The sequence below is a fragment of the Alligator mississippiensis genome, chromosome 8 (genome assembly GCF_030867095.1).
Source record: "Alligator mississippiensis isolate rAllMis1 chromosome 8, rAllMis1, whole genome shotgun sequence".
In the NCBI taxonomy this organism is placed as follows: Eukaryota; Metazoa; Chordata; order Crocodylia; family Alligatoridae; genus Alligator; species Alligator mississippiensis.
The window spans coordinates 35,453,326-35,479,303 of record NC_081831.1 but is presented as its reverse complement, the minus strand read 5'-3'; the positions used below and the strand labels follow the sequence as shown (position 1 = coordinate 35,479,303).

The 25,978-nt window shown below is 42.5% G+C and overlaps 1 protein-coding gene across 13 annotated transcripts in view; it reads right to left on the bottom strand.

Annotated features, from left to right (window-relative positions):
- The window catches only part of ZNF185 (zinc finger protein 185 with LIM domain), a 91,869-nt gene extending 72,263 nt beyond the window's left edge, over positions 1-19,606 (bottom strand). For 3 of the 13 annotated variants that reach the window (XM_019481893.2, XM_059732628.1, XM_059732626.1), the window contains exon 1: positions 19,365-19,604. The gene's annotated coding sequence lies outside the window, so the exon portion shown is untranslated. Of the gene's footprint in view, positions 1-19,031; positions 19,143-19,364 lie in introns of those variants that run through there. The other 10 variants (XM_059732631.1, XM_059732632.1, XM_059732630.1 and 7 more) reach the window with 9 other exon arrangements.
- Positions 19,607-25,978: the final 6,372 nt, after the last annotated feature.

Below are 25,978 nucleotides of genomic sequence, written 5' to 3'. Positions count from 1 at the left end.
GAGATTAAGATACAGAAACTATAACTGTGATGAAGAAACAAGTATGAACAGAGATACACAGGACACACCAAAGCAAACCAAAAACAGATAGACAGGTCAAAAAGTAAGGAGAAATGTTGAAAGCTCCAAACCAGCTCATTCTTCCACCGTCTTCCACATTACACCACTCATTTTCCTTGTATGTAACTTTGTAAAGGTGAATATCAAAGACTTAGAAATGAAATCATCTTGAAATCCCAAGTTATTAATGCAATGTGTTGTGCTTAGCCTTTAATAAGAATTCTATGAAGAGTGCTCCTCCCATGGAAATCAATGATATGTCAACACGGAGTGTTTCTGAATTAGGTCACGGCTACAGCACAAACTTTGGCCAGTGCAGTAATGTTGCTGAGGGGCAAGATTTTTCTTTAAACATATTTTTACTGGTAAAACCCTTAGCATAGATGCAGTTACACTGGCAAAGGAATTTTTGTTAATATAGTTTGTTTAATTTGGGGAATTACTACTATATCCCCACAGAAACTCTTTTGTAAGTATAAGCTTAGGAATGAGCTCCCCTGCATTCTGTGGCTATGGTTTGAGCCCCAAAGTAGTATTCCTCTCAGGAAGAATCATCTTGGAGTTTGGAATGCTACAACAATCTGTCTATGCCTACAGGGATTACAGATGGCCAGCTAGTGCATCATGAGGGTTAGTGCTATGTCTCTGGCTCTCTATAGCTTCCCTATACATTCTTCTGAAATCTAATCTCATCTCATTGCTACAGTCACTTTCCATACTGATTTTCAAAGACCACAGCAAATTCCTTTCTACTAAACAAGGAACAAACACTGAGCATGCAAACTGGCCTCTGTTCTGAGAAAAGACCTGGCAAATGGTGCCAATGCCAGGGGACTTGTGAGGTTCTCTCAGGGAAGTATGGAAAACTTGACATCTTTGCCCCATTTGCTTGTGCTACTCAAGAAAATCCAAGAAGAGCTTTAAAAATCTCTCAGAAATGGCTTCTGGTAAGAAGAAAGATGGGATAGGTACCATTGGACATTGTGATTGCAGTGTGGTTGGAAGGCAAAATTACAACCATCCTGAAATTGAAACAGTATGGCTTTTGAGGTCACTGCATCATTTCTGGTTTCAGCAGTGCTGTCCCTCACAGTCACTGGTCAACTGAAAGACCTTGAAATAAGTGCTAATGTAGCAAAAAATAAGCGAGAGCCTGTAGCAAGAATTAATGTGTGATAATCTGATTTGCTTTCAAATGCAGGTTTATCCAGAACAGACCAGTAGAGAGGCCCATTTTCTCAGAGTGGTGTTGGGAGTGAGAAGAATTAACTTGTTCAAAGTGTCATGGGAAGGAAATATTCAAATGTCTTCTTACTGTAGTGGTGTCAGGTAGAGGCCTGGCCTTTCAAGACATGTATCCTTAGGACAGCTGCAAGGAGAAGTAGAAGAACAAGAAGGAGATAGGACATGTATTTGGTGTGACTTTGGGCAATAAAGAAGATTTTCTGGGGAGACACTGAAGTGTCTTTGTGAATCTGTATGAGACAAACAACCCTGGTAAGAAGGGCTTAAGCTCCTAAAACCAACACTTACAGCAAGGCCAGCACAGAACACTAAGGCCCCAATTCTGTGCCTTTTCATCCTATTTTCCAATCTTGTAGGACAAAAATTTAGGAGAGAGAACTGTTAATAAGCTCTTAACTGTCACAGCTTGTTAATTTGTTACCCTGATTTCCTAAATGCAATACTTGTTTTTGAGAGGACAGGATTTTCTCCTTTCTAAGGGAGGCAAAAGGATGAACAGAATTCTGGCAGGAAACTATTTCCTTTCCTGTTTCACATCCTTGTGACAAGGTATTTAGCAGAACTCACAGATCTGTTGGAATCTGCCAGGACTGCGCCATAAATGCATATGTTGTGGCCTCAAACTTGCAACCTCGGGGCTGGCTGTTAACTTTGCACCTTGGCACCCACACCGCCCCAGCCCCCAGGAAGCTACTGTGTCCTAGGAGAGAATCCCAAGGATAGAGAGGACAGCGTAGAGAAGGCAAAAGAGCCCAAATTTCCCTGCAGGGAGTCTTCTCTATTCCTGCCAGGAACTAGGCAAGCCAGGATTGCAAAAAACTTGTTTGCTGTACAAAGGAGTCTGCAGAAACCCTGCCAAGAAAGCCTTCCTGCACGTCTTTACCTGTTGCCTTGGCAAAGTGCCTCTGCCTAGACAAACGTTCTCTAAGTTTCACCATCAGAATTAGTCTGCTATTCCACAGCCCCTTTCACCAATGGATTTCAATGCCCTTTACATAATCAGACTTGTTAAACTTTCATGATACCTAGCTCCAGATCATGTGCACTCATTACAGATCCCATGACAATTTTCTCCAGAATCCTGGATGCTTCACAGTTTGAGCCTAACTAGCGACTTCAAGTAGGCCTAGCATTGTGAATTATCTTCCCATCCACCTCCAGCCCCTCTCAGGCCAAGTACAGACAGTTTAAAAGACTGAGGCTGAATTGACTCAATCTTCACAGGTTAGCTTAAATTGCTCAGTTTGAATCAATAATATTACAGATTTGAACTGGTTTCTGATCACGTTTGCCAGGTTATGTGTAATTTCTGTCCCTAGCCTGACTTTTTGTCCTTCTAGTACCAACCTCACCCATCTTCCAGGCATATCTTCAATCTGCCATTCTTTCGTCATGCCCGTTCAGTCCCAAAAGCCTTTTCCCTTCCTGTTTCCTTGCTCATGTTGACTCTCTTGTTCCCATCACCTGTTCCCAATTAAATTAAACAGTAGAAGCAATGCAGTAGAAGCAACACAGCATGATGCCTAGAAAGAGTCTGATAATGGTTAAGTCACTGCTGTGCTAAATCACTGCATCTGATGTTGACTAATATTGTCCCATTATTTTGTTTTACTCCCCCATCTGCTTGAACCTGTTGTTTCTTGTTCTTAACTAAGATTGCAAACTTTTCAGGGCAGGGACCATATTTTCCTTCTGTGCTGGGACAATGCCTGATCCAGCAGGTCATGTATGCATGACTAAGGCTCCTAGACACTTCAGTAATACAATGTGATAGGCAGCACAGCATGTAAATAATAAAAGTATGCAGCAAATCAGTATCATCATCTCCACGCCTGTTATACTACCATCCTTAATCTTTTCTCCATTTTGGACTGTAAGTAGAATTAGTTGGGAATATTATTTCCCCATGAAAACATTTTGCTGAAAATGGACATTTTTTATCTTTATCATTAAAGTTTTTCATCATTTTTGAAAGATTGAAAATGTGAAAAATTGTCGACTTGAAAGTTTCTGGATTTGGGCACAAAGTAGGTTTTTTTACTGGAAAAAAGCTCTTTTTAACCCTCAAAAGTTTCAATAAAAATAACAACTTTACACAAAATATCCATTTCATTAAAAAAAAAAATGAACGATTCATATGGAAAAAGTTTCAACCACTTCTAACTGAAAATTCTTCAGAGCAGACTGTCTCTTTTTCCGTCCAGTCCACAGATCAATGGGACCTCATTCTTCACTTCCTTTCTAAACTGTTTTAGGCTGCCTAGAGATGAACTCATTCACATTCAAATTAGAGTGCTCCAGTGTTGCCTCACTGTCACCTGTATGAAGCCCCCCACTCCTATTTCAAAATGACTGTGGGAGAGCTTTAGTTAAAGTGCCCCATGGCCATTTTGAAACTGCAGGGGGCCTTAATACTGGTGACACTGAGCCATTTTAATTAGAACAGCTGCCTGGGAACCGCTCCAACTAAAAGTCCTCCCCCCCGCCTTGCCTCTAAGCACATGTATAGGTGGCCTCACAGGATATACCTGTATGCTGTCTTCTAGCTGTGAAGTTTCACTTCAAAGATGATTGTTTTGATGAACATGAATTAATTCTTTAAGATTCCTTTTGTATGAAATGTCACAGAGTTGGAATAAAGCTTACTGTTTTCAGATTACTCAAGTCTTTAAATAAAAGCTCAAATGAAGTTTGAAATATTAGCTCTAAAATGTGACTCTACTTTGAAAGGTGATCAAGTTGGCTCACTGTGTATATCACACTTGTATCTGCCAGGTTTAGTAGCACACAAATGATTTCCAGCCTTTTACTCCTGTTGAGCCAGCTCACCTCAAAGAAGCTTGAGTGTTTTAATTCTTGTTTACCTGTGACAGAACTGCTTACTATGTTTCAATTAGATAAATGCACTGGAGGCAAAGGAGGCATATGGGTGTGCCCAGGCAGAGCACAAATTTGAAGCTGAAGAGAGTAACACAAACCCTGAGAAACAAATTTAGCCTTTTAAAGATTAATCCTGAGAAGGAAAGAACCCAATGCAACTCTCAGATCTCAGGGGGAGTTTGCAAGATTGGCAGTGAGAAGACTTTTCACTAGTAAATAGAGAATTTCTCATATGGGGCACATCTACATGCAATGCTATGTTGCTGTAGCAATGAGCTATGGTGATGTAGCTCATCACTACAGCAATGTAGCACAAGCAGGTACTAACTGTGATGCTGCCACTACTGCGCAGTAGCAACAAGTTACTGTGCAGTAGGGTCAAAAATGACGTGCCACCAGGACTGTGCAGTAATGGCAGTTACTGCACAGTCATTTAGTACTTGCTTTAGTTAGTACTAAATGACTGCACAGTAACAACTGTACAATTGTGTGCATGTGTAGATGCACCCCTGTATCATTTTTATAGTTGTTTTTCAAAGCCAAGCTACACATTAAAATTAAGTCTCTCAACCTGCCTGTGAGCTAGGCAAATAGCGTCATGTCACAATTGGGACATCAAGGTATGATATTGCAAAGTAACGTCAAACAAAGTCACAGAACAAGTTAGTTGGAGAACCAGAAGTAAAATTGAAGACTCTCAAGTTATAGTCCCTTTTTCCCATACAGTAACTCTCCCTGCATTCATGATAATTATGTGAATGCCTCCATCTGGTCATCTGATTAATTATATTTTAGCAAAAAGAGAACACTGTGCACTTACCTAAGCACCTGCCCCATTTGTAAATCTCAGGCCAACCAGCCACTGGAAAGGACTTTTTCCCCCATGCTTCCTGTTTTGTATTGCCTCATCTGTTAACGTAAACACACGTGTGCCACACCTCTACAGAAACATCAAGTAAACAGACTGGTAAAATGCAGATTGTGTTTGATGACAGTGCCCAAATTCACCAACTGGAACAACTACTTTCCAATTCTCCTTAAGGGCTTGTTGGACCAATCATTACTCTTTCTTCTGTAGATAAATCACGTACAATACAACTGAAGCCCATAGTTTCCTAGAGCTTCACAGTAGCCATTGTCTCATATACAGTGCCAAGTTAAAATTTCCAGGCAAAGTGGGGATAGGACCCAGGTTCACTTGCTCCTTCTGACAGACCTCTGCCTATTGAATTCAGCAGAATCTCCCTCGGCATCTCTCTCCTCAACCCAATTCATTGTATGATCCATTTTCTTGCATAGAAGACACCGTGGAATGTAATACACACCTTGTTTTTGAAAGGCAGAGTGAAGAGGGGGTGGGGGTGGAAAAAGATCTTTCTTTGTAGTGAGTCACTGAGGGAGCCCAGCCAGCCCATTGTTCTGCTCCTTGATTGCTCCAGATTTTATTTTTGGTTTCACCCATTTAGGGGCAGAACCTGCTCTTACCATATTTCTCTCATGTAATACATACTCCAATTCTTAGCAGATGTATTTTAGAGAAAAGGTGCATGTTGCATGTGAGAAAGTATGGTAATACCTTATTTCCATTTCTTTTCATTGCAAACTGGAACAATATTTTAAAACTTAAAATTTGTCAATAAACCCCCCCACCAAAAAAAGAAAAGATTTTTTGCCCCCCCCAAGCAAAAAAAAATCAACCATGTTCTGGTCCTAAACATTTACTGGAAGACTAACCATACACTTTTTTAGAAGAGTTTCTTCATCAAAGGGAGCCAGGTGGAAGCAAATAAAACCAAGAGAGACACTTCAATCTGTATCATCCTTGAATGGAGAAAAATCATTTATTCTTCCCTGCCATGCCAACAAAGCTCAAACCAAATGCCTGTAAAACAATCTAGTTGATTCAGTGATCATTCCAGATATGATCTAATTTTTTGGCAGCCTACACTAGAAGGCATGTCTCCCCCAACTCTTTCTCCTATAAGCCCACAAAAGGTATCAAAAGTGAAGGTTAACAGAAGTGGGCAGAGTCAGCTGAATTCAACAGCAGTTGCTAGGAAACATGACCAAGGCCCTTGTTAGAATAAGGGGTCACATGAGGTGTGCTGTACTGAATTCATTTTGCTCTGTCCAAGCTAGCATTGCAAACATTCTCCACAACAGTCAAAGGGGGACCCAATTTGTCCCCCACTGTCTAACACAGCAGGGCTGTGATCTCCAGTAAATTAAATACCCCTGGGGTTCAGAAGACTTAGAAAAAGAGTATTTTCATTCAAGGGTTATTTCATTATGAAAGCAGAGCACTCCTAGCTTCAAAGCAGATTCTAAAAGCGCTGTCAAGCAAAATTGCAAAAAACTATTCATAACTGCCATTTTTACACATGATTATACATTCCAGGTGCCATGGCCAGACTCTAGGATCCTGTGTGAACAGGGAAATGAACACTAGTACAAATCATGCAACCAATGCCAATCTAGCTTCCCAAATAATTCCAAACAAAGTTTCTGTACACCACTGGCACCTGCAGATTTGGTCCTTAACCGGAATTCTGGATCCAAATATAATTTGTCTTGTGTAACAAGCATCCCACTCTGACTTATTCTGAGAAAATATGAATCTAGTATAGATTCCAGCTGGACAACTTGAGGTATACCTACACTGAAATCATTTCTGTAAAAACAGCTCCTGTAGAAGCACCAGAACTATCCTTAAATTAACCAGCTAGGCATGGTTAGCAGTGTAGCCATGCAAACACAGTGCTCAGAAAAGGGTAAACTCCCCAGTATTTACTTAAGCTTATTTGACGGGTTTTGAAGTCTATATGGAGCTTCATGGTATCACAGCTACACTAATAACTGTACTTCAGCTAGCTCATTTAAAACTGGATCATGTACATGACTACAGTGAGATTTAGGTATGACTGGTTCAATTCCCCCATGATGCAGGTGATCATGGTTGTTACACGTGCAGTCCTAAACTTTGGCATCTATGGGGTTCAAAAACCAAAACCAGACCTAGATTGGTGTGTAGATCTAAACTTTACAGATAGGCCAAAACAAAAGCCTGAATTCAAACACTCCCAGATTTGGGGGTGCAGGGTTCGGAAATCCAGATCTAGATTTTCTGGGTTGAATTCTTGCCCCTTGCCTTCACATGGAGTTGCACTATGTTGATCAAGCTACAATTTCATTTTGTTGTAACTCTATCTAGAAATAGCTTTACACCAAGTCACATGCCTTGATCTGTGACAAGGCTTAACATGAATTCAAGAGAATAAAATGATTTTGGTTTCACAGGTGCAATGTCATGACATGCCTGAGATAGTCAAGATAACTCTTCTGCAACATGTTTATGGAAGAGCCATATATTTTGATAAAAAGCTGAGAACATGATTCTTGTCTCACTTATACTGATGTAACTGCATTGATTTTAGTGGGGCTAACTCCTGACTTAAATCAGTAAAAGGAGAGAATAACCAGGTCCCCAGGCACTTTCCAAGACCGCTTACTAAAAGCAAGCTAAAAAACAGGCTCTGCATGCAACTCAGAACTGTACAGCAATCCCTAAAAATACCTGAGTCATTGCTTTTCAAAGCTGGTATTTCTAGCTTTGGCACAAATGTGTAGCGTAGCCACGGTAATACAATGCCCCCACAGAGACCCTTAGGGAGAATGCAGTGCTTGTGTGTTTGCAAGAATAGCACAATTAGTTATTTACAAAAAGCTAGTTTGATGCTTTGCATGCAAGTGGCTTTAAGAAGTCCTGCATCCTGTCTCCCTGGTGGCTTGTGCCAAGGTTGAATCAGCTTACAGTGAAAAAGGAAAGGGCCTTCATCATGCCTCTATTCTACAAACCTACATTTTATGTACCATGTAGTCATAAACCTTGCTGTGCATGGAAATTCTCTCTGAATGATAAAAGAAAGTAAGTGTAACACAGCCCTGCCCTGTTACTAAGGGTCCGGGGGAGTATGAACAGCCCCACACCCCAGAAGCACCTCTGCACACCCACCCGAGACCAGGGAGAGCTCACTGGAGGCTGGGGAACCAGGTCCTGGGAGGTAGCAAGCCCCACAGCAAGAGAGCTGACACAGGTGTGGGGACCTGAGCCCAGAGTGGGAAGGATAAAAGACACTGAAAGGAGCCTCAGGGGTCTGCAGCTGGCTAGGGAACAGGCTGCCTGGAGCATTGAGTTGTATGGGGTTAAACTGTCACCAGGAGAGCTCAGACTAGGGTTTTTTTCTGTTTGCTTGCTTGATCATTTGCTTTGTTGCACAAACCTGCAGGCTCTGCAAAACCTTGAAATGTAAGAGGCAGCCAGGGGGTGAAGCCTGGAAGAACCACTAGAAGATGGCTAAGTGCTAACTTATTTGTTTAACTTCCAAGCCTGGAGTGGCCTCTGGGTATTATCCACTAGCCCGGGTGCAGCAAAGGCAAGAGCCCTGAACAAGTGGGTCCTTGGCCAAAGCCTGCAGCAAAAGTAAAACTAGTCAGCTCAGCTAGCTAGACCCTGCTGTGATCTGCCCAGACTCTCCCAATAGCAGCCTACAGTAAGGCAGTGGAATAGCTGGCTTAGGCAAGGGAGTTGCCTTTAAAACTAGCCAAAATGGACTATTTATTTTACTGGCAATTTAATAATAATAATAAAAAAAAAAAAAAAAAAAAAAGCTGCTCTGGAATGAATATGTACCTTTGCAACTTTTTCAGCAAAGATACTCATTTCAGATTAAGCTAAATATTCTACTGTGAGCTTTTAAGAGAAAAGGAACTTTGAAAACACAAGCTATTTCCAGCTGGAAAATTAAAAAGGGTAAAATGTAGAAAGTGTCAAACTGTCTTGAATTTTTTCAATTTTTTTTTATTCCTAAAATGAAAAACTTGACAATTGATGGGTTACTGTGACAAACTTTCGTGTTTAGGGATCTATATTTTGCACAAGAAAAGGGTCGGGCAAAACATTTCCTCAGCTTTATTCTATACACAACATTTGAGACCAGGATCACATTCCTGAGCCCAATTAAACAAAGCTACGCTTTTCAGGGTCCACTCAAAGCAACCAATACAATAGCTTCTCTTGGCTAGTCTGAAATGAAGCACTCAAAAAGCTGCCTTCAGCCTGACTTTACTTGTAAGACTTGGCCCTTTCTTGCTAGCAATTCTACAAATCTCTGAACGTTGGTCCTAATTAATTACCCTGAATAAACCCCTTTTGCAGAGTGTTGGCTAAGCATTGACTTCAGGGATCAGTAACCCCCATCATACATGCCACAGCATGGCACGTGAGGCTGTTTTCTTTGGCATGCCACAGCCAGCCTGGGCTCTGGGCAACTGCCACTGGCCTCAGAGCCCACACTGCTTGCAGTAAGTGGCTTGGAGGCGGCAAGCAGCCAAGGAAGGCTCCATGGCAGGCAGTAGCTGCCCAGAGCCTGGGGGGACTGCAGCCAGGAGGCTGCAAACAGCTGCACGGGGCTCCTCAGCCCCAGCACTGGCTCTGTGGCTGCCTTGGCTGTGTGGCCCCTCCCCTACTGTCTGCCCAGAGGCATGCGTGCAGCCACTGCCAACAATAAGGATCAGGCCCCTCACGACTCTTACCTCTGGCATGCCAAGTCAAGACATGGGTGGAATTTAGGGTGTTTTTGGCATTCTAGCCAAAAATGTTGCTGACCCCTGATCTACTTAGTTTGGCCAAAGCCCGATTTTCCTTATGGACAAGGTTCATTTAAAAAAAAAAAAAAATCATGTTCCAAGTCAAATCAATTCCAAATCCATGAGTCAGTCCAGAACCATAAGTGGCCCTAATACCGGAAAACATCCTCCACCCCACCTCAGGCTTCAGATGTTTCCAAATCCTTTGGCAGGCATCCTATGTGCAGGCTCAAGCCCAGAGGCTTGGGGTTCGAATGCCCCTGAGTTTTGCTTGCCCTCAGCCATAAGTCCCCAGGAGCAAGCTAGGGAGGAGCCTCCCTTTTCCATAAAGTGGGCATAAAGCCAAGATCTTCCCACCAGAAGTGAAAGTGAGAGGTTAACTATATACTACCCTACCTCCGAGGGTATTACCCCATGCCAGGAGAGTGGTTTTCTCTGGGTGCGACTAGGAAAACCACCTTGTTGGTCATGGTGTTTCACAAACTCCTCCCTCCAGGGAGAGCTGTCCGATTGATGCCTTTCACACAGAGCAATAGGCACTGTCCAGGGTTCTCTGCTCAGTGTCACCTTCCAGTTCCCTTGATTTAAAATCATGACTTTCAATCCTGTCCTTGTTTCATTCAGTATTGTCCACTCACTTGTTGTTTCCTCAGTCCAGTTGCCCTCTCCCACCTGAGGATATAGGCCTTTAAGCCCGATAGGCTTCGTCCACTATTTTAGAATGTAAATAGGCTGACATCTTGCCTAAGTACCAACGTTGCTGAAAAATAGAGGTGCTTTTCCAGTGTAGAGCATGATGAGCAAGGAGCACGGTGGCTGTCTTGCACAAGCATTTTATGAGTAACTCTCACACTATACAACATTATTTTTTAATTCAGTTAATCTAGCTAGGTGCTCATATGCCTTCATTACTGGGATCCGAGCACCTCCCAGTAATTAAACTACGATTACAAATTAACTCCCTGTCCCTTCCGTGCCTCCTGAACAAAAGGTAGGATAGGAACAGAGGTGGGACTATATGGCAAGTGTTTTTGAGAGGGGAGGGGGGAAGCTATTAGGGAGAATGTATGTAGATGAACTGTGTTTGTTATTAAACCATGTAGTTAATTGCAGCAGTTACAACAGGAATGAGTTAGGCTTATTCATTAGGTTATAAAGACTGTGACACAGAGTCCTTTATAAGTCAGAAGTGCTTTCCCAGACCAGTCATCACCGCCCATTCCTCACTGCTTGATTTTAAGAATCTCTCATTTTGGGCACTCTGGGTGCTCATTTGTATCAGGGAATGAAGGGAGCCTGGAAATCCCTGCTCTTGACGCTGTCACTTTCAGCTGAAAATGTCATGGATAGGACTCACACCTACAAATTCTGTTATATTTTGGGATTTGGGGTAACAAGCAGAATACAAACTTCATCAAGGAACTTTTGGGGTTGGCAGCAAAATCAAAAGAATGGTAGAAGAGATTTTATCCACCACCCTGTTCAAATGTTCAATTTTTTTAAACACCATTTTGAGTCACACCGCTTAAGCAGATATATATACCAAATGTAACGTGCCAGACAGCGGTACCTTTAGTATGCTGTACTGCTTCATGTGGGCTGCCTCTTAAACTGAAGGTAGTGTAGTCATGTCTGCTCAGTGATGTAGGCAGTTTAATTTGCATTATGGACACACTAACGGGCACTGTTATTCAGTAGTGCTAATTAAGTTTCCCAAAACTCTGTGGACATGACTACACTGTTTCTATTTTGAAAAACAGCCTAAGTGAAACCAGGGTGTCTCGGTAAGCTTGCTATGTAGATGTACCCCTTGGCAAATGCACAAGCCTTGATCAGCAAAATATATTGTTGGGTTGTTAATAATAATAGTACTTACTAAAATCACTCCTTGTACAAAGAGCTGAGTAGTTAAACAAATAGGAAAGAGTTCTGGAACTGGTAGTTCTAACATATTGTCATTATATACCTGAGACTTTTTGTCCTGAAAGCTCCTCCCAAAAATTTTTGACCTTGGTGTAAGCCTAAAATAATAGCATAACCCATTTGTCACTGTTCCACATACACCTCTATACTTGATGTATAGGGGATACAAGACTATCTTATAGCTCTCAGATAGGGAACCTTGGGTCTCTAGTGCACGCTCCAACAACTCATGATTTTAACTCTGGAGGTCCCTGCTTCATTCTCTGGTGTCCACCATGATGGTAACTGTTCAAATAACAAAACAGCATAGGTAGAAAAAACACTTCTATTTAAAGCTTGACACAAGCTAAACTATCAAGGATACTGTTATAAGGAGAGGTACACAGAGGCTCTAGTCTAACATGACATCTGTGCCAGGATGCAGAACTACAGATGATTAAACTGGGTTATGCAGCAACTGATATAGATTTGACAGAAGCTACCTAACAAGTCACTGTGATCAGTCATTAATATGCCCAGGCAGCACATCAATATATACAACAGAAATTCTCAGAGCCATGTAATTACTGATGTAGCATCCAGGTATACTGCTAGCTATGATTGGACTTCAAACAGGAAACACAATTTTCATGTTTGGGCACCTTGATGCTAAAACTGGGACCCCATGTACCCAAAAAGCCATAGCCACTGAGGACACATCCTTCAAATTTAGTTAAGCAGCCAAACCCACATTTAGGATTGATTTTTCTGAGATACTGAACAGTCACAGTTCGATAGAAAATAATGGTGTTTAGGTCTCCGTTTGACTCACCTCCAAAAAGCTGTGTTTTACCAGATCATTTGTGGCACTCAGCTGCCTTGAGCAAACATAACTAAATTAATCCCCTAATTGGTGGCTCAACCTTGGGAAGGCATCACCCACTAGTGACCTCCTTCCCACAAAATTCCCTATGATGAAAACATTAACTCTGAAGATCCATGTCATGATAGTGAAAATGAGTAGCATCCAATAAATAAAAAGACAAGCTGAAAACTTGTTTAGATTTTCATCTTCAGGGCATGAATCTGAAGGCACAGAGCCAATTTAGCTCTTCCTATGGCCCAGATCTCTGGAGTGAACAAGATTCAGTTCAATTTTTTTTTAAATGAGATTAGCTTAGATGGCTTAGAATCATACTGAGATACAGAATCTTAAAATCGTAGAATCATACTGAAATACTGAATTTTTACCTATTTAACTATAGCTCAGGGCACCACAAAAAATGGAAAATCTTGTTCATGCTAGATGAGCGTGTGGAAATTTCAGTCCAGTTGCTTATGTACTGACAGCTGGTGCTACAAAACACACCATCTCAATGGATGCCATCACTGGTCCTCAGAACTGAGGAATTAATGGGCCACACAAAAATGAACTTGTCCATGGTGGAAGTGGTCTTGATTAATCAAAGCTGAGGTTCATTTAAAGGTCAACATGTGGGCAAAGACTAGCTGGCCTGCTTTGCAGCACCCATTCTGCAGACAAACAGATGACTTCAGTCTGCACAGACCAGTTTACAAACTGAACACTTTAGAAATCAGCAATATACTTCTGAACTGGAAATACTTCTTCTTTGGAAGCCAGTTAAAGATCTAATTATGACCCTGGAGACGAAGTACTCTGTAATCTTTTGAAGCTGGCTGAGGTTCCCATTACTTACAAACAAGGCAGAAAAAAACCCACTACCCAGCATTTCCCTTCTTGATGGCTCAACCACAACTTAAAAACATTAATAACAGGTTTTAAATCCACCTTTTTAAATAGCTTGTAGGATACACATGATAATTGCCCCCTCACACTTAATAGCTACCTTGTACTTCTATTTGTCTTGGCAATGAGCTGGATCCTTTGTTGGACAAAGTTCTGAGAAGAAAATGAATGCCTTGTGAAGGGAAACAGGGCTGCTTTGATCACTTAAATATAGCCTAACTGGAGAGTGCCACAGGGTGCCTTTATGGTTCTGGACTCTGTACTGAATTTGCTGCTTGGATTCAAATACACCCTTAGCATAAAGCTCAGCCCTGTAATTTTCATCTCTGATGCCTGGTGAAGTCCCTCAGATGTAGTATGGTCTTTTCATTCCTACTAATATCTCTTTTGGGACCTCAAGGGCTTGCAGTCTTTCTAAACAGGGGTAATACAGTCAACAACTCAGTTCTGTGCTTCCCGTATACTGAGATTGAGTCATGCCTCAGTGTTGCAGAACACATGCATGGCAATTCTCTGATGTGCACTCCCTGCTGGTGTGGAAAGGAGCTGAGATCCTGCTCAGTACATTTCACCAAGGGCTTTAAACAGAATGTGAATCCTGGGCTGTAGCTGCAAACTGAACACTGAGGCATCTGTTTGTTTTTTTGGGGGGCGGGGGGGGGGTGGGAATCCTTATGGTATAAAAAATAATTAATTAATCTTCCTGACCTCAGGAACAAAGACCCTCAATGCAATTAAAAAGCAGCAAACACACACCTAGGGAGAGGTCTGAGCATGACACCCTAGTGTGGTGATAATCCATGTTTCTGTAAGAGACTGAACCAGACACCTGATTTTGATAGAGTCCTGTTGAAGGGTTGAATCCTGGATTAAAAACAAGCAAGCCAGGCCCTTACTGTGTAAGACCAATAAAAGGAGAGAAGAGGCAAGAAAACACTTTCCTACAGTTTACAGTTAGCCAATGGAATTCCTGACCCAGAAGGTAACAAGTCACATACCATGGCCAGAAGAGATGGATAATTTCATAACTATTAATAGCACTTGCAACTATGGTGGCCAGAAATAAGGATAATCATAATGCAGGCCCTTGGGTGTAAACTGATAAAATATAATGTCCAGAGGGAATCCCCATCCCACCAACACGTGGGACTTGGTGCATTTATAGCTCTGACTTTTTCAAGTGTTTGAATTATCAACAGCTCTGGTCATTGCTGGAGACATAATTCAGGACTAGATTTGAAACACTTGATTGAACCACTTGATTGGAATCTGGCAAATCTACCTGCAGTTCTCTGACATGAGCCTTGGGTAAGAAGCATAATTACTACAGACTACAGAGAAGGAAGAAGCTTGTGCAGAACTGGATTGAGAATGGTGCTTAGAGACTACTGTGTTATGATGCAAGAATGGACAAAACCCCAACCAAAGGATAGTCACAACTAGGAGTGTCACAGTGAGTTTGATCATGCTAGACAATACTCACATAATTAATTTTTTATTAAGGAAAAAATTCCGCAGCCCCCTTTTTCTTCTCTGCATGGTATGATTTAACATTTTTATTACTAGACATGGGAGCACAAACATTGAAATTGAGAAACCTCTATTAAGGCTGCAAAGTCAAGCACTGAAATGTTAGGAAGTTCCAGAATTTAAGGTTGACTGTATAACTTTAATTTGCCCCTTTGTTCATATGCACAGACATAACTTACTTGAGAGGGAGAGAGAGAGAGAGAGAGAGAGAGAGAGAGAGCTTTGTGGCTGAAGCTGGAAGGTGCTCAGAGAATGAGACATGGGGGGACTGGAAGAAGTGAATGGGTGGCTAAGGCAGCTGAAGGCTGCTGTTGTGGACTGCAGTCTGTTTTGCCTCTGACACAAGATCCTTCTATGATGTCAGTCAAGTCACTTAAACCAAACCCTTAACATGTAGTCACTATCTACATTCTTCTTCTTTTGACTACTTAACTGGGGAGCCTGGGGCCTGAATTGCAGGAGTGCTAAATATTCACAGCTGAAGCTGAGGTCAGTAGTAGTTATGCTTTGAAAAAAATATATTGTTATGTAAGTACTTTGGCAAATCAGGTTTTGTCTGAAATTGGGCACTCAAAACTAGTGGACATGTTTCTGGTCTTAATCACTGTGACTCAGTTCCCCATTTGTAAAATGAAGAAAACCATAGCCTTTTATCTCACTGGGGAGCTGTGAAGATTAATGTTTTCAAAGCACTTGGATACAAAAAAAAGCCCATGAGGAAATTAATAATTCTGTCTTCAAAGGAGAGTTTGATTAGTACGCAGTAAATAAAGTATGGGCCACCCATTAAACACCAAGGTAGAAAAAAGTATTAAACAGCTGCTCTGAGTGCAAATCATCTAATTTATGCACTAAACAAGGCAGGAAAAATATCTGTGATCATATAAATAAAGACTGTATCATAATATAAGTCACAAGAGGGATAATTAAAGTTGCAAAAGTAACCTTAATTCTGGTACATTCTCACCTCTGAACATTCAACTTTTCAGCTTTAATAATGTTCTTGTGTGTGTTTGTATGTTAAATTTCCTTGAATTTAAAAAAAACTTGAAAAAACCCTATTTATCATGTAGTCTCATGATAATGGTTCATTAGTAGAATTAGGCCCTTTATTTTCATTGCACAGACCAGTCTCTTGAACTAATAAAATAACTCATAAATGACAGGTTCTCATTCTCTATGCACACTAGCCCTAGGACTCTTTGCCAGTAAGCTCCAGATACACCTGCTCAAAGGAAAGGATGGTAAGGATCAGGGATCCAATGCAGACCTGAAGGGAAGTATGCTGAAGTGGGCAGTCTTTTCTGCCCATCCCCACCCTACCCAAACTAAACTCCTCCAGCATTGTCTAATCTCAAACTGTTCCTGTTCAATTCCTATCCCTTTCCATGGCCCTGGGACCAGGTCCTGACTCCTGCCAGACCTATTCTTTCTTTCTTTGTTTTTTTTAAATACGAATTTTTTTTGTGTTCCAAGCCAAATCAATTCCCAATCTGTGAGTCAGTCAAGAACCATAAAATCCCAGCTTTCATGGTTTAGGTTTATCATCCTGGCTCTAGCCTCCAGGCTCAACAAGTCCTAGGCTATTCCTAGTCCTATTCCCCAGTCCTATTCCCCAAGTCCTAGTCCTATTCCCCAGTAGGTTCCCCCTAGTCTTTTTGTCCATTCTTTCCAATACTCCCTTTTTGGCTCCTTCCCTAATATATCTCTATCTTTGACTCTGGTGTGCAGTGACTACACCTACAGTTTCTCTTTCCCTCCCTGGGCTTCTTGTCCAGTGTTATTGTCCTTGCCCCTAATCACTTGACCCTGCCACTCCTTCTTTCCCAATGCCCCGACTCCTCCTCAGATCTCTCTTACCTCACCTTTCCTTCCCCGCCTCTTCTCCTCACCCAACTAGTTCTCAGGCACAGTCTTCCCAACGACATGAAGTCCCAGTTTCAGTCTTTCTGCATGCCCCCCTCCATCTCTTCCTACTGGCATTTTGTCCCAGCATGTGCCTTGTCCTTTCTGAACCATATCTGTGCTGCCTGGCACCATCAACAGTGAACCCCTTTGATATGGTCTGCCCACCACAACTGCCCCTTTGATATGGCCCTTCAGGAACAAAACTTTAAAACCCTCTGACCCTTGCACCACTGAAAGTCCCCATGCTATCCAGTTCACAAATGGAACAAACTGTTGATGGACACTGAGACTGAGGGAGAAATAGACTCCTTTTTTGTTGTCAGGTGAGGTGTCCAGACCCAGACCTGGCAGGGCAGACAGCAACTGCAGCCTGCAATTACAAGGACAGTTTGCTCAGTCCTGGGCTAGAGTGTGCACTAGGCAGTTAGCTCTGGGAAATTCAGCTACTCAAATTTCAGAAGTCTCTACTGAACATGTGAGAACTGTGATCATTCAAAGACTTGTAATTTGGCCAAATTTAGGTAGGTTTTCCCAAGAACAGAAAAAGGCATATCCATGGCACAAAGGCCACTTGTGACCAAGTCCCTGTTCCAAAGCACAGGTTTTGTTGGTAGAAATGGCTGGACTGTTTTGCCTGAAATTAAAAAAAAAAAAAAAAAAAAAAAAAAATCAGCCTGAGCCAGACACCCAGCCCCAGTTACATGCAACAGAAGTGTCTTACAAAGAGAAGGGTGGGGCAATCTTAATCCTCATGCTATACTATAATGCCAATTGTGCTGGGCATAAAAAAGGGCATTCCCTGACCAAAACACTTACTATCATTCTTGCCAATAGTACCAAAATATCTTTCACCAAATGGGGGGGCCATATCAACTACTGTAGTTACAAGTAATTAATTACTAATGATTCAACTAATTCCTTTATCAAAAATAAGGAGAGCAGTGCTCTTCATAACCTTATCTCTTTTAGCTTGAGGCCTAATCTCAATATAAACAAGGAAAGATACAGATTTCTGTGCTTTCAAAGCCAAACCTTGCCTATGCATTGCAATCGCAGATGAAGCTTCACAAAACAGAAACATATGGAACATTTTCAGTTGAAAACTTCTGAGATAGAAAATAATTTTAACAAAATAGGAGGCTTCCGGCAATGTGATGTCTGTCTTTTTCAGATTGTTGTAAAGACAATCCTGCCCCCCACCACACCAAACACACACCTTGAAACTGTGCTGAAAACTGTTAATAGGAGGTTGTTGGGGTTATTTAAAAAACAAAAAAAACTGAAGGAGAAAAAGATACATTTAGATGGCATTGTATTTTTTCAAGATGCAAAAATAAAACAAAACACCTAACAAAATAAAATAATAACAGATTCTAAAGCAGCAGTTCCCAAAGCATGACCTGTAAGCCAAGAATAGCCCATGAACCCCTTCGATATGGCCTGCCACCCACAACTGCCACTTTGACATGGCCCTTCAGGGACAAAAAACCTCTGACCCTTTCACCACCGAAAGCCCCCATGCTATTCAATTCACAAGTGGAACAAATGGGGCAGGGCTGGGTGACCTTGGTCTTCAGTTGGTGTCATTTGCATATTAAGCAGAGATCTAGGACATAGGATGGCAGGTGGGGTAAGAAAGATGTAACAAGTTGGAGGTATAATGGAGATGAGGCTCAGGAAGGTGCCTGTCTATACTATTCTGGCTGTACCCATGCTGCCAGTTCCATCCCTCTTTATCAAGAGGAAATAATTTCATTTTAATTGAGAAAGACAAAATCAGGCTCTGTAGGAGAAAGTATGATCCAGAAGCTTGTGGGGCAACATTTCCGTATGTGGAAACAAATTATCATTGTACTCCTTGTTTTACCACCTGCACACAAATCTCTCGCACATCAAGTCTAACACTCTATTTAACTCTAATCCTCTACCCTCCATAACAAAAGCAAAGGGAAGACAGACTCTAAGATAGAAATCTTAGTTAGGATGTGGGCTCAGGTAGGGTGGGGGGCAGGAATGCAGCGGTCATGCAAAGCAGGCAGAGGTATAAAGATCAGATGTAGGCCCATGCCACAAAGCCGAGCTCCATATCTACCTCCTCCCAGTACTCTGTTCCAGTTCTATTCTGTGATGCTTGTGGTGATATTGTACCCAGGTTTCAGTTCAGCCCATTATGGAAAATTAGGATTTCACATCCAGATCCTGAAAGCTCCTGGGAATGCTGGGATTTGGGTTTTGATTCATGTAGATGTCTGCCAAGGGCTAAAGCCTCTGGGTGCATGCCTGGACTGACAGGTTAGAAAAGGAGTGGGGTTGTAATTGTGACAGCCTTTTCCGGCAAAGGAGGAAGAGAAAAAGAACTGAAAGGCAGAGGATTTTGCTTTCCTACATGCCCTCTGGAATGAGGAACCCCTTTGTACCCCCCTACCTGTGACCGCTTCTCAGCTCTGATCTCCCCCAGAGGCCAATTTGGGAATGGTCAGGGACCCCAGATGTGGCTCCTGTGGTCTCTCCTCGGGTGTTCACAGCAGGTATCTCCAATCAAGTGCAGAGCAGCAGCGGCAGTGCATGAGGCAAAGCGGTTACCTGCTCAGGTTGACTGAGAGGGCTGGCTCCTGGGTGCCAAGTCTTGTTCTGAGGAGGAGACTTGGGTGTGTTCTGCCCTTGAGGAGAATTAAACAGGTTTCTCAGTGCAGAGGCCTGGCTCCGTCCTTGCTGCACATTCCTCACATTCCCGCTGAGTGCTACTTCACCGCCTGCACACAGGCTTGCGGACAGTAAAACTGTTTTTTTTGCCTTTCCCTCCTCTAAATTCTTTCTCCCATCAATTTGTTAGCACTGCCCAGGGTTTGATTGATCTACCTGCAACAAGGAGGAAGCGGCTCCTCAGTTTCACCACTCTCTCCTAATTACTAATTACTAGTCAATTACAGTGGAGGCTGAGAAAGCAGCATACGGGACTGCACTTTACTACAGCCCTGGTGCCGATGGCACAGGGATAGGAGCGGGGACTCAGACTGAAGTAATTACCACCCAACAGCTATGTGCTCATTCCAGTTCAGGCTTTGCATTGCCCAGTGAGTAGGGTAGGCGTTATCATCTCCATCTTACAGAACAGAAAGTAGGAAGTGGCAAGGTGCTTTCACCGAGGCTCCTCTTCTCATTTTATTTTTTTCCTGTTGTGGTAGGTGTCAAGGGAGTCTGATCTTGCTAGTGACTCCTAGACAGACTTGGGGGAGAACCAGCATCTTTGTGCCATCGCCCTCCTCTCCCATCAGTAACGCCCAGGTTGATGGCAGAGACAGTGGGCAAAGGAAACAGAATGCTTTGTCCTGATTTCCAAAGCCCCTGATGCCCACAATTCCCATTAGAGTCAATAGACGATGTAGGTCTTGAGTCGTTCTGAAAAATCAAGTCATCAACATCCTGCTGCACAGCATGACTCTCTCCCTTCTGTCTGTTCTGTTCTGTTCACCTGGAAATGAGGCACCAGCCTTTCCTTGAAGTACCACCAAGCGGCCATCAGACATGGTTTGGAAGGCATTAGGACTGGGAAGGAGGCAGCCTAATTTCATCCAGCTTGCTTTGGGACTCACTTGCTTTGGGACCTTGGGCAAATCACTAAAGTTCTTGGTTTCCCCCTCTGCCAATAAAGATGATAACTACCTGCCTCCCAGGAGAGTAGTGAGGCTAATGTTTGCAAAGCCCTGATATAAATTGTTATTGCAATCCCAGATCTGTATCACTGAGCTGTTTGGACTGCACTGCCAACACCAGTCAGGTGAGCCATCTTCCCTGGGGGCTCTTGGTGATACCATTTGAGACAGGGATGGAAGCTATGACCTAATCTTTATAAATACTACTAAACCCTGAGCTGGGAACGGAGGGAGAAAAAGCTGGTTCTGATTGTTAACATGAGGAAATAGCTTGTTAAAAAATCTCCCAAATTCCTGCCTCTGAAGACATACTCCCTGCTTCAGTACTCACACTTCAGGTTTTCCTTTCAGGCACAGCTAAAATACCATTATGACTCCTAAACCATCTTTATGGATTATCTAGGGCCTTTCCTGCTTTTTACTGCAATGAAAAGTTCCTCCCAAAACTCTGCTGAAATGCCTCAGCCCTGACTTATAGCTCCCCTTCTCCGCAACTGCTATTCCACTCATGGTGTCTCCAACTCTGCCCGTGCTCCTACTGACCATTTCACCTCTCAGGAACAATAGATTGCCACACTGAAGCAATGAGGATTCCCCAGGCTTTGCATCAAAAGGACATGTTTGTTTTCTCGGTGGATGTTGTTCTGCAGTGAATATGCACAAAGCACCCAACTGGATCACCTTAACAAAATGCATTTAGATAAAATTCCAAGAAAAGGAACAGTCCAGAGATCAATATGGCGACATGATAAATCTACTCTGTTACTGGACTGTGGAGAACTGTTTCCTATCCATTTCCCTTATCCGATCTGCTGCCCAGCTTTCTGTTCCCTGCCTTGTGTTCTCTGCCTGATCTGGTGCTCTGCTTTCTGTTCCCTGCCCTATCAGTGTGCTGTCTGTCTGCTCCCCAGTCTGCCATGTGGTGTAGACAGAGGCTGCCTATGCCATTTGTGGTACCCATGCTTCAGGTTGGCCACCATCAAGTTAGAAAGCTAGGTGATACACATGTATCAACCTATCTTCCTCAGACACTCCTAAACAATCAGAATATGGAAGACACCTGGTGTTCTGATCAACTTTGGCAAAATAGCTGCTGAAATAATTAATCCTTTAGTTCAGAGATTCTGAACCTGGGTGCCACTGTACACTGGGGTGCTTGAGATCCTTTTAAGAGTGCTGCAGGGTGCCATGCAAAATTGGCACTGTTAGCTGTACACACATGATTCACAGGATAAACCCAGAGATTTCAAATAAGAATCCATAGCGTTAAAAACATTCTGACCAGTTGTAGTCTTACTAAGGTATTTGCAACAGAAGAATTGTTCTATTATTTTTCCTTAGTCAAAAAACAAATTAAAATTAAGAGCTGGCATTCTCCTATGGGTGCCTTGAGTTTACAGAGGGGTGCTTTGAGTCTAACAGAGTTGAAAACCATTTCTTTAGTTACAAGGCTAAAATGTCAGTCTAGACATGTACATGAACTTCCAAACAATCATTTAAGCATGTATGGCTGTTGCAGAAATTCATGTGTACGATAACCAAGAATCTATTGCTGACTTAGTTTTTTAAGTTATGCATTTCAGTTTGATGAAAGTCTTGATAATGAATATGATGAAATGCTGCACAGGCTAGAGCCAAATGAGACAGAGAGGTCTACAACCACCTCCTTCTCCAATATTCTGGTGAAATGCCTCAGCCTTGACCTGCCCCAGCCCCTTCTGCCCCACAACTGCCATTCCACTCATAGTCTCCCCAACTCTGTTGATGCCCCTGTATCCTAGCAGTCAGCACCCCCTAGTATTTCAGTGCTGAATTTCTACACAGTTTTGACAATGTCCCTCAGTTCTGAAAGACAAAAGTCCCTACTATTCCAAATTTGGGCCTACGTCAACTCTGCCACTTTGTATCTCAGTAAGGCAGAATATATCACTCCCAGTGTACCATGCCACATATCACATTGGTCAAATACATCTATTGCCCGTTAGGAACGTTGGAATATACATGGGGATCTTGTTCAACATGGAATAATTCTACCGTGACAGAGATGTGAGGATAACTGTTCCATGTGGTCATTCAGTTTCAGAAGAAAAGTTACTTTATTCTGGTGCAATCCCCTCACTTCCAACCTTAATCTCATTTAAAACCATTACAGATATGTTATTATAATTATTATTATTATTATGGAGCCAGTAACATTTATGAATCACAGCCCTCTGGGTGGGAAGTAACCTGGGTCTCAGTAGTATAACTAGGTGTGGGTGAGCAGGGCACCAGCCCTGACACTGATTTAGAGGGGTTACAGAAATAGGGATTCCCAGGGTGCCACCATTGCGGCAGCAGGGGCTGCTGTACCAACAGCTCGCAGTTTAGCAGCAGTAGCAGCAATAGTGGCAGCAGTCTGCATATGGAAAGATCAGACTCTCCAACACTTGGCAGTCTTCCAACTTTCCCTGGTGCTTTCTGGTACTCGGCACCTCCTGCCCAAGGTGCCAAAATTCCTAGCTATACCTCTGATGGGTTTTCAGCTCTTTCTTCTCCTTTTGTCCGCCTATGGTAGTTACATGAACTAAGGTATTTGAGTACTTCACAATATTTTTGATATATGTAGGTCTTCACAATAGCCCTGGTAAGCAAGGAAGTGCCAAAATCCCAAGTTTACAGGTGGAGAATGAAGCAAAGGTGCTAAATAAGCAATTACCCAAAGACTCATGCTGAGTATGTGGTGGAACATGAACCTGAATATGTCCCCCAAGTCTTAGGCAAGCACTGTAACCAGTGGGCCATCCATGGTCAAGTTCTACAGTTGCAGTGAAGAATGAAACAGAAGCACCAGAGTGTAAGGCCTTGGTCATGACCACTTCCTACCCCCTCTCTCTCTCAGCTGTCTGGTAGCAAAGACTCCAGACTTTACTCTACTTGTGATTGCACCTAATGTCAATTCAAGTAGGCCTAATTCCTCTCTCACTAAAACCTCATTTAGAAACGTAACTCTGCTGAGTTCAATGGAGTGATTCTTTATTTATGCTGATATCATGATGAAGAGAAACAGGCATGCTGATGTCAGACACAGAGGTTTAGGGGATGGCACAGAGGGTCAATAAGAGCAGTGCTGTGCCCCTGAGGAGTAAGGCAGTCTACTCCACTTGAGAAGGAACTGGCTGCCTCATACCTGGTAGGGAGGAGAAGAAACAAACCCTTCCAGCTCTGGCTGTTGCTAGGGAGGAGCCAAGGAGGAGGGTGGGTGTTTGGGTTTGGTGCTCGTGACACATCTAGAGTTCTCAGGGAACAGGTTTTCCTTTTGCCATCAGGCGGGTTAGGAGGAGAGAGAAACTATGGGAGGGAAGCACTAGGAGTTGCTGGTCCTCCAGTGTTGATAGGGTGTGAAAAGGGAGCTTCTGTCCTCACAGCCAAATCACCTGCCCTTTGTGTACTTCAGTCAACTAAAGCTGGGTGGGGAAGGGTTTTATTGTCTTAGGGAATGTTCAAGATTACAAAAATGTTCCTGTTCTACAATGGATATAAACAAGATTTTAAGCAAGAAGAAAAGAGAAGAGACCTAAGCCCCAGCAGAACAGCTAAGCTGGTAGGTATCACCTTGGATGTACACAACGAAGGGCCTGATTCAGACCAGGATTTGAAGGTCAGTGTCCCCCATCCTAGGAGAGTTTCCTAACTACAAGGCTATTTATTGCCTAGCCTGCGGTGGGACTCTCCTGCTGAAGCTACTTCACTTTGTATCCATAACTAAATAGTCATTTCAGCAGAGATTTGAACCTGAATCTTCCATATCCCAGGCCAACACCTGAACTACTCAGCTACTGTGGGGTGGATCACTCCAGAAACCTCTCACTTTCAGAAACTCCATCTTGGACCTATGAAGCCTGGGCAACTTTTGCTGCAGTAACTGGTACCCACGTAGGCCACATACCTGCAAAAAGGCTCAGTTTCAACGAATCAATGTTTTCTGAGTGAAAAACTGTTAGCATTTTATCAGACAATTCCTGGACAGCTACACACACAGTCAAGAGAACTGGAAATCTGACCATAAGGGGAGAAAAAACCAGTCCACAACATAAACTAAAATCTCTCCATGAGCTGAGTTTCTCTGGGTAAATATTAGCCTTAGATAAATGTTAACCTTGTTTCCCCAGGGAATAACAAATAAAGCTTGGGACAGTATCAGAATGAACTCACAGTACCCTTTCCTACAGCCCTCATGACAGGACCCAGCTGCACCCAGGATAGCCCTAATTTGAGTCAACATGAAATGCAGTGTCCATTTGACTACTTCAAGTCAAAAATGAAGCTAATAGACCTAGTGCTCTGCCCTATCAGGGTGGTCCTGGTTTAAACTTAAGTGCTTATCTCTGTTATTAAAAAAGAGGTTTCACTGTACCTCCTTTCAGTTGATAATACAATAATCATGAGAGCTTACCTTGTAATTTGCTTTCAACATGATATCCAGACACTAAGCTTCATATCATCTCTGTAATCAGACAGAGCTATGTAAATAAGTAGGAGCTACAAATAAATCCATCAAGAATATTTGGTCAGTTGAAATACATGGATCTGCCAAGCACATCTTATGGTTTATTTTAATTCAGATGTCAGACACATTGAAGAGTAAAATACTCTCCATAGTGAGACTGAATCCCTGATTAATATTTTTCTTCCTTGTATTTATAGGTACAAATTATTTTTGATTAAAATGACAGCACATGCAAAAATAATGGCAGTGGCCAGAAAGAAGCACTCATGCCAGCTCGTGCTAAAGCCACCTATATATCAGGCCACAGCTCTCCTTGGTCTCTCTTCAGCATTGGGTTGTTTTGTGTAAGGGATAAATATACAAGGACTAGTGTAATCCAGGCTCTCTGTTTCCCTTTAGTAACAATATTACAGGACTTTTGGAGTCTGCCACTGTCTTACATCTAATAGAACTGGCCTTTTAGCATCAACTGTAGAAGCTCATGCTTTTCAAACCAGTGGTTCCAGGTTCAGTGACTGCTGCAGATGTGTTGTTGTATCAGGATGAAACAACCAAGCTTATGTTTATGAGCTAAACCACAGTTTGAAACAAAGTCTTTACAGGAATAGGATTATCCCACCATAAGGTGAATACCTTTAAAAGCAGATTCTGTGCCAGTCTGAGTCAATGAAAAAGTTACTCTTGATTTCAGTAATGCAGGATTAAAGCACCAGTGAAGCTGCTTTTGTCTGTGGAGTGATAAGACCACCAGAGTCTGTCCAAAAGACCACACAAAAATGCTGCATTTCTGGACCAACTCTATAGCTAATTTAACAATGGAGTGATTAATGCTGACATACCAGGTGTGCCCAGGAGACTAAAGCCAGACAGCCCGGCCCAAGTGTAGGTGGAATGTCC